This window comes from Heliconius melpomene, chromosome 12, assembly GCF_056956725.1.
Source record: "Heliconius melpomene rosina isolate 202511_hmr_F chromosome 12, ASM5695672v1, whole genome shotgun sequence".
Taxonomy (NCBI): Eukaryota; Metazoa; Arthropoda; class Insecta; order Lepidoptera; family Nymphalidae; genus Heliconius; species Heliconius melpomene.
Window position 1 is genome coordinate 4,843,441 of NC_140400.1, and position 12,219 is coordinate 4,855,659.

The window sequence follows — 12,219 nt, forward strand, 5'->3', positions numbered from 1 at the left end:
TTTCTTACAAAAGGACTTAAAGCTTAATTATTTATATATACTATAGTAAGATAATTTAGTAAATTTAAGTTTTTTAGGCAGATTTTAGAGCAAAATGTACGACTGTACTGTACGAAAATTTCCGACGGCACACGAACATGTCCGAAGGGGAGGAACTAGCGAAGGGTTTCCCGCGCATGCCCAGCCCTGGCTGAATCAAAAGTGACGTCAGTACTAGTGATGCGCATACGTTTTCATCCCTTCCATAGTTATATTCTATAATTGATACGTATAATTTTTTGATGACAGTATTTTTCTGTTTTTTTTTCAGGTCCATCTCTTCTAAACTTAGTGGAGCAAAGTAAGAGGCATAAAAATACCTAACATTAACCTTTTACGTTAACGAGGAAATAGAACTACATTCGCAAGCAAGTGATGATACCAATTGTAATTTTAAGTGGAATACCGTTGATTCCGAATGACAGAATAAATATTATTATTTTTTTGTAGGTTTTTTCAGTATTCATTACCTTTTTGATTGATCTAAGTACACACTTTTTTTACAAATGTCGCATATTATTAGCGACACAAGAATACCACAATTAAAGAAGTAATGTAAAAGTAAAAAACTTATATTAAAAAAGATATCACATGACACACATATCGCAGCCTTATCTTAATATGAAACAGGTAACCTAAACGACTATAATTGATCATTTTAAAACTGGCAGTAAAATAAATATTGGTCTTAGTATGTCAAGTTCAAGCGTAAATTTTTGCGACGTTTACATAAGTTTTTGGGACGAACAGTAATAATATTCTTTTTTCGCTTATTCGAAGAATATTTTCATATTAAATGCTAATATCACTATAATATATTTTTAAACAATACATAATACTTCTTGAAAACTATCGTGTTAGACAATATTACGGGTATATTATTGCCATGTAATATTCATTAAAAAATATATAGTGATGAATGTTATAGTTAGATTCGTATAAATTTACTACTTTACTATTTTCGTACGTATAAATTTAAATGAAAAAAAAATGTATATTTGTTGCATATTACGTACATTTAATTGAGAGAAAAGTGACAAATTACCTAATGTGACTATATTATATAAAAAAGCATCAATTGTTTGATGAAGTGATTTAATACTAAGTGATTTCTTCCCCTATAGTTCTCCTAAATATGTTAAGCTAACAAAGTAAATAAAAAATATTCGCCTATATAACTATCGATGCAATATTAATAAATGTGTTACTTCTCTACGTCTCACGGCACAGCAGTCAGTGTAGCGCCCGACGCGAACGATTGCGTTCCATTTTCGATTTTTGAATGAAAACTCCAGTAAAAAAAATATTGTGAATGGCCAGTGCTTAAAACGTGATTTAAAAGTAGGTTTTATATTATTTTTATTTATTACTGTAATTTATGTCATATATTTTTTAAGTATGCTTAATTTTTTTTCATAATTTTCGTCTGAATCACATTATTTTTTATAGTTATATCACTTGTTACATTTAAAACTAAAATAATTTAATCACAAATATATCATATGAATACACCATGAAGTTCTTATATATTATCAATTATACTTTAATAGTTTAAATATCCATTTTAAGCTCTATTATTATAAATTAACGTTTATTCCATTCAAGAAGTATAAAAAAATATTTATTAATAAACATCTAACATAAGAAGAAATTTTGGTGCATTGGAAGTTCGATTCTGAAGGTATATTATTGATTGTGCGCGGCGAAGGGGGGCGGGAGGGCGTACAAGGGGATGAGGAAGGTCGGGAGTTCTTTCATCTAGTGCTCATCACGTGGCGAATTGTGCACGTGCTAAATTGTTTATTATTTTATAATATAATATGAAAAGTATTTAACATAAATTATTTTACCATTGTTTGTAAAAAAGAAGATATGTTTATAGGAGATCATTTTTTTGCTTTTGTAAGAACAGTAAGTTATCTCCCTAATATTTTATTACGTGTTAGCAAACTGAAGTCACTTTAAGTTAGGGTGTGACGGTCGAACCAATATGTCTGTTACCGAAAAGACGCAGGTTCAATTTTGAAAATTTTTACAATGTCTTTCATAATATAGAAATAAGTTTGTTCTTCATATATCATGGACATTGGCCCGGGGTTCAGGCATTGCTCCGAACTCTACTATTAGTAGATATATTTTATAATTTCAATTCTCAACAGTTGTTTTAACTACAACAATAATAGTTTTCCAAACATAATTTAAATACAGAAGATAAAAAGTTGTTTGACAAAAACGTATATTATTGTTAGTATTTTTTTAAAATTTTGTTATATATTATATGTTTTAGAATAATCTAGATTCTAGATCATTGACTTAATTGATATAAAGACGACATATAATTATTCAATCTAAAGAAACATTCTCGCACAACAGCCACATAGTGTGTTGTCTGATGTAACATTTTCAATGAAACCGATAAGTGTTTAGAGTTTAAACTGTTCATTGATACAAAGTGGTATTTAATATATAACACCATTTAAAGAATATAATACCATTATGAATAATATATTGATAAAATAAAAATCTTATTTTTTTATACAGCTTCACGTTGTATTCCGCACGCAGCAGGGTAGTCAGAGGGAACCTAGAGTTAAGACACTCCGTTCCCCACTTTCCGCCGAATTCTGGAGGCATTGCGTATTGAGTGACGGAACTATCGCTGCGCTTTGCCTCGATACCAGAGCGAAGAAATGGAAATATAAATTTAAATAAATATTTCATCTCCTCGAGTGGGGATCGAACAAGGTTTTCAGTAAAAACTTCGTATGGTCGGATGTAAGTAACTTAGATTTTTGTATGACATAAGTAGCGTTGCCAGACGATCCGACTTTGGCGGGGCAGGCTTAGTCCTGCTTTTCACGATATTTTTAATATTTTAAAATGTTAATCTTCTCTTACTAATAATTTCATAGAAATAGGTATATTCGTAAGTTACGTGTGATTATTTAGAAGACTTACCGATAATTAAGATATTGTTCTGGTTCACCATATGGACATGTGGTTCATCAGAACAATATCTTTAATTGAAGTGACGTTTTTCTATTAAAAACATTTTATATTAAAATCTATTTTGAATGAAAGTAATTTAAAAATCAAATAAATGGATAAATAATAAAGATATTTATCCTCATTATTAATTTTAATAAACCCGCTTTTGGCGGAAGAACCTTGTTTTTTTACTTGATATGTCCAGAAATCCCGCTTTTCATCTAGAGAAAATCTGGCAACGCTGGCCGTGTCACATCTAAGTTACATAAAAGGGAGTTTGAAATGCATTGAAATTAGATTTTTCATCACTTTATTATTTTTCCACATCTTATTATTTTTTCATAACGTTGTATTTTTTTCATAAAAGCATATTTTATGTACGGAATCAGTTTTTATCTAATAGACTAAAACTATTTTTTCCTTATAATAATAAAATATCAATGTTTAGTTGTCATATTCTCAACTAAAATATATTATAATAGGAAATTAAATACTTCATACAATTTCATCGTTTACAACAACATAATATATACTTATTTATTATCTACGTTTTAAATCACAGTAAATATTTTTTTATATATGTGTAATTATTTGTAATATGAAAGGGAAAATCCCTTTTGTTACTATTTATATAGATATTCACGAGATCCGAGATAGTGGCAAAGCGTGGACTGTCAACGCGATGACTGGGGGCGATTCCCCCTCCAAAGAATAAATTATTAGAATATATTTTTGCTTTGATAAATCAAAGTACAGTGCTGGTTTTCCCCACTCAACACACAATTTCACTAATACTAGGTGAAAAGAATAGTAGAGAACTGAGTGTCTTAATTTTAGGTTCCCTTTGCCTACCCTGCTATGAGAGGGGTATAAATTAAAGCTAAAAAATAATTCAAACATAAAGATTTATTAGAAACATTGGCCGTGGTACTATGAAAGGTATTTTCATTTCCTTGTTCTGGCAACGAGACATAGCGCAGCGTTGAGCTCCGCCACTCAACACGCAATGCCGCGAGAATTCGGGAACGGAAGTATGTTAATGAGGAACGGTCTTAACGCTAGCTTTCCAGGTTACCTTTGTTAACCGTGGCTATGTGGGAAGCTTAAAACTTTGGCTAACATTATAGTAGGTATAGCATAATTAAAAAGAAGCAAATTGTATGGCGATTATCATGAATTTGATGCTTTAGGACATGTACATACGAGTGTGTATATATATTTAAAACTATTTCCGTTTTCGATGTTTACGGAGTTCGGAAATCGAAGTGATTTAACACTGGAATACTTTTTGCTGTTCAACTATACTTTAGAACTTTCAAGCTATTTAATATCGACACCATAATGAAATCGTATTTCTCGTACGTTTTGCTAAGGTCGTTTTTTGAGTTTTACACGTGCCATAGATCTACTTTTGTTTTATGACAATGCGAATATATCTTTAATACAAGCATACCTAACTTTCCAATTATTGCCGAGGCCAAATATCATTATCTACGCCGTTTCTAATGAAAGACAAAAATTTGTAACACTTTGAATACAATTACTGGTACAGCGTTAAAAATTACACTACTTTATCGGTATTTAACTTCTTAATAGTTTTTTTTATAGACATTTCTATCAACGTGTCAAATTTATTCGTTATATCAATTAAATTTTAATATAAATTAGGTCTCGCAATGGAGATCGAATTCAAAATTACTTTTACTTGTTAGTTAAAATTGCCCACCAATATATACATACACGTTACTTTAGTAACTTTAGCTTGGACCATTTTTACCCTTTGAAGTACGGATCCCTAAAAGTGCAACCATGTCCGTCTGTCAAGAAGATTTATCTCGAGATCGCGTCGCGCAAGCTCACATTAAAAATATTCAGTTTTACGATCACTCAGAGAACAGGAAAATTAAGTTTCTTAGTTAACAAATGTAAAAATAAAAACAATATCTTTTCTTAAGCCATTTCATAAATTGTTATGGTCTATTTGGACTTCATGGTGCTACATCAGATGTGCAGTGCAGTCTTCAAAATCAATTTAACCCAGATATTGCCCAGGACTAACAGCTACACATAAAAAAAGTTTCATCCAAATCCGTCTAATTCCGTGTATATCCTTACACACCGTGTGCTATATGCGAGTAGAAACAAACAGAAAAGAAAATTGTTTAAATCTATTTGTGTTTTTTTTTTCAATTTTCGTCACCCTAATTTTTTTTTAAATACTGAAATTTAAAATCTTGCAATGTTATAATATGTGTGTATGTTTTTTTATAATTTTTTCTCTAAATTATGATATTCCGTGTTCTTAAATACTCTGTAGGTTAAAGTCAAAGTGAGAATTTAGTACCTACATCACTTCTACATTTAAATACACGCCACCGTTACTTTATCGATCTCTTAAGATTAGTGTGAAATTTGTAAGGCTTGCGGCAGAGTACTTAAGCCCAGGGATTCTATTTTGATAAAATTACGAATAATTAAGATTTTTCGTTAAAGAAACCGTCTTCTCAGAGACCAGAGTAAAGCTATATTAATTAAACAGCCATCGGGTTCCATTTCGTAATCTACCCGCAATCCCTCTATACTTATCGGACCTCCACTAATTTGACCGCACCCGCCTAAGATAAAGCGTTAATGAAATTGTGCTGGCTATGTAACTTAGATTTTTTTTTAATTAGAAAAAAATATACTTTAATACTATTTGGACTTAAAGGGCATGTCAACAGGGTAAGTTAGGGACGATAGTATGAATTTTCTCATTGTTGTTGTTCTCATATAAAAATATTTTTAAAGGACTCCGATCTGATCGACTGCCCAAGTATTAGCACTATAGTGTGAATCCCCCTTAAAGTTTTAAGTTCACGCTGTATCCCGCTTGAAACAGGGCTTTTATTCTAATAAAATTACAGATAGTTAAGATATTTTTTTTGGAAAATCATAATCGCAGAATAAGAACACAGACATCGCGAATTCCGTATTTAATTCCTTTACATCTATCAGACGCCTATTCCTCTACCGCCGTCACCGCGTAAAGTAAAGCTGCGCAATTGTTAGAATATTTAAAAAAAAAGACAAGATATTGTCTTCTCGGCATAATATGCCGTATATTTATACTCGTAGCAGGATAGTTTTGTGTTCATTTCAAAATATTACTTGTTGAGAGACGGAAATTTGTTGTGAACGGAACTCGGAAGGGAAAAATATTTAAACATAAACATTATTTCATTAAAGTATCGTGTGTAAATAGATTTTATTCTACTGTATATAAAAATATAAGACGACTAACCTATCCAGATATCGAAACATGCACAATCGAAACGCCTGAATTTAAAAATCTAGACTATAAAAATTTTGCAGATTTTTTTTGTAGAGTAAACTAGCGTAGAGCTAAAGTTTTTAAAGTTTTTAAAAATCTACTCTAAATATTATCTTCTATTTTATAGAGGTCAAAAGACTTACTTATCCAAAATAAGATGCTTATTAATTTTTGACCAAAAAATACTCTTGAGAAAATTGAAAACCTCGCGAGCAAAGATGATATCGCAAAGCTAGTAATCAAATTCGAATCAAAATCAAGATATTATTTATTCAATTTGGCCATCATACGAACTTTTAAATCAAGTCAACTTGACTTGATCTACATTAAAAATATCTGTAGTGTCAAGACTCCTGGCCCAGAAGGTATATAATAAAAATATCTAATTACATAAATAAATATTTTAAACAAGAACATTTGAAATAGCCACATTCGTTGAATGTGCCAAAATGTTATTACACTGAAGAGTTTTCTCAAACGTTCAGCTATTTTGTTCTCCAAAAGAGGGCATTCGTATCGATCCGTGACCCAGTAACCGTCAAATGCTCAGATTTCCATTAGAGCCATTACTGTTATTGCTTTAGCTTAAATTTTGTTGAGTTGAGTGATACAATAGAGGAACTTATGAGTATATAATTTATATTTTTTTTAACTTCACGTTCTATCCCGCACAAAGCGGGAAAAGTCGTAAACGGAGTGTCTGAACACTACGTTTCTTTTGCCTGCTTTGCTGAAGATAACTTGAAGATGTTTTGCTTTAGTTCTAATTTATAATGAATGTTTGTAATTATAATGAATTCATATCTTTTTATTTTATTGTCTTAGACAAATTGATGCTCGAATTCCTTATAGAGTCCAGACAGAATCAGTGCTACAAATTTATTTTTGTTCCCTCTTTTTCCTCTACATGGTACAAAACTACATAAATATTTTTTTTTATTACAAAGCGACTGACATAATCCCACATACGAAACTACTGGACTTAGAAAACAGAAATTTAACAATGATGAAAGTTAGGCAGTATAGAAGGTTTTCGTAATTTCTAAGGGTGTAAGAAACACGCGATTTTTTTATGTTAAGTTTTTAAATTTTTTTTAATATTTACGCAAACAAAGTCACGGGTCTAGTATGAACATAATGAAATAGAACACCCTATACAGTTAGAAAACTGTCATAAACTTTGAACACTGTTGGCGTTTTGACGGACGCTTAGAACAATAGCCTGTCATTTTCCATACAACTGTACATAGAAGATTTTATCTGGCACTTAAGTAATGTTCTTGGTTGCTTATTTTCTTGTCGTCATTAATTAAAAAATGTCCTAACAGACGTTCTAACGTCTGACTGCAAACTCTACGAGTGTAGGTTCTGTTCTCAATCGGGGAAATTAATTATTGTCAATTTCATCACGTTGACTTCCAGCATTCAACACGCAATGTCTCAAAAGTTGGGCAGGAAGTAGGGGTCAAAGTGTCTTATATTAGGTTGCTTCTGCATTTGCTGGTGTTTCGCAATAGAGGAAATTAAATATTTTTTTTTTATTAATATATTAAAATTAAAGAGCGGCGAGTACCACTACTAAACCCGCAACGCCTTGAGAATTTCACGGAAAGGAGAAACGGAAGTATCTTAATTGGATCGGGAGTGTCTTAACACTAGTTTCCATGGCAGCGTGAAGCGGCGTGAAAAAAAATTTACAACCATAAATTTAGGTTATCACGGTACAGTAGAAAGGTGCTCATTCTGTTTAGAAAATAATAATTACATAATAAAATTCGCGCGGCGCCAGAAGCACTGTATATGCAGACACTGACTAGGGCGGAAGGACAGCACTATCGATCTGTGACCTAGAGACTGTGCTCTTAACCGAGAAGAGCCCTTTGGCTTACTTTATCAATTTTCACATGACTTTCTTTTTAAATCCGTGGTAAACAGAGAAAATGTTTTATCACTTCATATTTTTAGAAATCCATATCCGTTGATGCTAATTGATGAATCTTTTCTACTGTACAACGACAGCATTACTACTGACGGCTTAATATATGAGATAAATATAGTAATTTAAAAATTACACCTAATTTATTATACTTAAATCAAACAAAATCTCATCTTAAAGACATAAAGTAAAGAAAATCACCAATTAAGAACTAATTATAGCTATAAATAGATAACTAGAAGTTAATGACAAGGCTAGCAATCTGTACAACAAACAAGCTTTTACGATTTTAAAATAAAGGTACTGTTAGCACTGCGTATCTTATCTTTTCTATGGGCACTTTCCAAACATATACGTTCGCGTAGCTACCTATAGTTATTTATATTTTGCAGTCATATCTTATTTATATTTATAATATTATAAACATGAAAGATTCTTTATTCACTTCCACGCAAAAACTACTGAACGGATTTAGATGAAACTTTACAGTAATAACATAAGTATTTCCACTGAATTTTGAGGTATTGCGTATTAATTGGTGAAAACCAACGCCACACTTTGCCTTATTACCACATCAAGGAAATGAAAATAGTGTATTTCATTTCCTCGAGCTTCATTAATATTTTTCTTACTTATTGTGTTGTTCTATTTTTGAAAATATCATGAAAATTACAGGCTACGTACTTGTCAAATAATTTTTACTTAAATGTAAAGGGCATTTTTATGAATATTCTATATTTTATGTTAGCTTCACGTTCTATCTCACATATAGCAAGACAGGCAGAGCTTGTGTAAAGGCACTCCGTTCATCACTCATCTCAATTTTCGATACATTGTGTATTGAAAATAATTCATTTCATATTATTTTTCTCTCAGAACTTTTTAGATATTCGGTATAAGCGTCTTGTAATAAATCATTTTCAATTTTATTATATCTTCAATCTTCCATTGCGTGTTGCTACTGGAAAATGACGCCGAACTTCGCTAAACCAGATCAAGGAAACGCCTATTTCAAATATAAACATTGACATTGTACACTCTAACATTGAAGACACGTTTAACCATAGAGTATACAGCTCAGTTAGTAAAAACGGTTGGCCGTCCAAAGGAATGCGGCTTCAATTTTCTTGCTATTTTTAAAATTTATGTGCACAATTTTTCACTTTTAATCTTTCACATCGCTTATCTATAACGAGTACCAAATTACACTAAACAGAAAAAAATGTATCTGTGAGTAAATAGAGAAGATAATACCGCCAGGACCAAAGAATCCTTAGAAGGCCTTGAGTAAGTTTTAATACCTATTTATATTCTATTTCACAATGGTTCGAAAACTAGGCGAAAAATGGGGACCGTAACGTTAATATCTTAAAAGGGTCCCTTTGTGTTCCTGCTATATATCTAGGATAAAGCTTGATTTTTATATATACATAGTACGAATAAGAAACGATATCGCAATACAATAACTCTTTAAAACATGCGACGCACAACGTACCCAACATTGTACAAACAGACATCTGCTTAACCTAATTTAAAACGGCTTTTAACGAATCTCCTTAAGAATTCATTCATTCAAAGAGCCCTATACATTAAAAGTGGAAAACATTCTTTGCTCACAAAGCCCTAACCCCTTTGTGGCGAACCTTGGAACCAGTTTCTGAGCCAACAATGCTCTGACCCGCCGTCCTTGACACTGATCCTACCCTCCGCTACAGGAGACGTAAGAAATATCAATGTACACGTGTAGAAGTATTTTATTGTGAGTAGTAATAATAATGTTATATAGTGATAACGTTATATAGACACAAATGTACCCTTCAATGCTATTGTTATAAAGCTGGAGAATTTGTGTGATTGAACGCGATAATCTCAGGAACTACGGGTTCGAAATTCGAATTGAAAAAAAATGTTAGTGTTGGACAATCTATAATCTATATCTTCATTATCCTCATTGGGTTGTAGTTCAATAATTGTTTTCATTTAACCAAGCAGGCGAAGCGGCATGTAATTCTAATCTACATTATTACTCTGGTCATGAGTTTATCTTCTATTCATCATCTCCCTGCCTATCCCCTTAAGATCTTGAATTTTCTTCTCGTCTTAACACTAGCTTTTTTTCAATATAAAATTGTTTTTTAATTTAAAGCGAGATACTTCAAATAAAAGGCAAAATTTTAAAGTTCTGACACTGACTGAAATATGTTATTCTTTACTGTTGCATTAAAATCTCTTTGATCATCTTAATTAGGTTGTGATAAATCATTATAATTTTTTTTTATTTATAATACTTAATGGAAATGACAAATTAATCTTTTTTTACAATAATCATTTTAAATTTGAGAATATTTTATAAGAAATTTATTTCGTAAAATATTTTCAGCAAATCATGTCTTTTTTTTAATGCTCTAAATACAAAAATAATGAATGAATAAAATATATATTAATTATTAGTAGAACGTAGAATCGTGGTATAGGGAATAGCCTAAACGCAATGGTTGTGGGTGCATCCCCAACCGGGGAAATAAATTATTCTCAGTTCTCGACTGCAGCCACACACCATGCTGATGCAAAATAAACATTAGTCTTGAAATGAAAATTTCAGAGTTATAACTTTTTATAACTAGGTATATTTATTATTTATTATCTTTTCAAACAATGCCTTTTCAAACAATGCTATTAGACATAAAAAAAGGTTTGTTTCACGCATTATACAAAATTAGTTTTCACGGATATTATTGCGTTAAATTACATATATTATTTACATATACCTAATGCAAACATCAATCATTATTATAGACTTATTAGTATAAATAATATAAAAAAAATGTTTTTGACTTCCTATTCCACCATTCAGAATGCAAAATCTGGAAAAATTAGACTAAAACAAAAAGAAAAAAGAAAAGTTGTGTCTAAACGCAAAAAAACTTTCCTCTGCAAAAAAAAACAAAATACGCAATAAACTATGCAAGAAGTACTTTAATTCCATGAATATATCACGCTATATCTTATCATAGCTTTGCACATTCACTGAACTACAATTCACCGTGACCATGATTTGTTTGAACATTTCCATGCAGTTTTAAAAACGTAATCGCTGTTGTGCACGCTATACGGGATATTAGCAGCTGGCCCACTTGGTTTTCATTGTTGAATCAATAACCTACTAAAAGGTCAACTAAATAGGCACAGTAGGCAAGTTAATACTCGGTCAAAGCCCACGATGGTAAGGGGTTGAAATTTTGCTCGACAAATTATATAAGATTTAGGGCCGTCGTTGAGTTCCGCCATTCAATACGAATATATCTCGAATTTCGACCAGGTATTCGCTTATTTTCACTCTTTTTCCATTTACCGCTTATTAATACGCATTATACGGTTTCAAGTAGTTCCTGAGGTTAGTGCGTTCAACCAAAACAATTATTCAGCTTAATAATATTTATTATATAGATAAATTAAATTCACTTAAAAAGTAAACATTCATTCATAAGGATTTCAAGCTATACTCATCGCATAGAAAACTAAACTAAACTAACTAAAGTCCTATTAACAATTACTGACATCACTTATCTAGACAAAGACTATTCCTATACAAATTTTCATCCTAGTTTTCTAACTCGGGGCTGTTATGAAACTACTTTACAAATTACCTATAGTTTTAATTAAAGTTTTTTAATTATGCAAGAATGTTGGCAAACGTTGGTGCACTTTAACGAGCATACATCGAGTCAAGTATGTAGTTAAATTAAGGGTTATGACTGAAATAGCATGTTGAACGCTCATTTTCATAATTTTTACTGAAAAGTTTAAAAATATATTAGAATTTTTAAGTAATAACATTTTTCAATGCATAAATAACAAGTTTATTCCTTTAATATAATAAAATGTATTGATTAAATTGAAAACATGGTCAATAAAATTTGCTACATTAAATCTGAGATAATAT

At 31.1% G+C, this 12,219-nt stretch overlaps 1 protein-coding gene across 4 annotated transcripts in view; it reads left to right on the forward strand.

Moving 5' to 3' along the window:
* The first annotated feature begins 1,257 nt into the window (after nt 1-1,257).
* The window catches only part of LOC146533532 (sodium- and chloride-dependent transporter XTRP3), a 34,835-nt gene continuing 23,873 nt past the window's right edge, over nt 1,258-12,219 (forward strand). For 3 of the 4 annotated variants that reach the window (XM_085194827.1, XM_085194828.1, XM_085194825.1), the window contains exon 1: nt 1,258-1,380. The gene's annotated coding sequence lies outside the window, so the exon portion shown is untranslated. Of the gene's footprint in view, nt 1,381-1,791; nt 1,951-12,219 lie in introns of those variants that run through there. The other variant, XM_085194826.1, reaches the window with a different exon arrangement.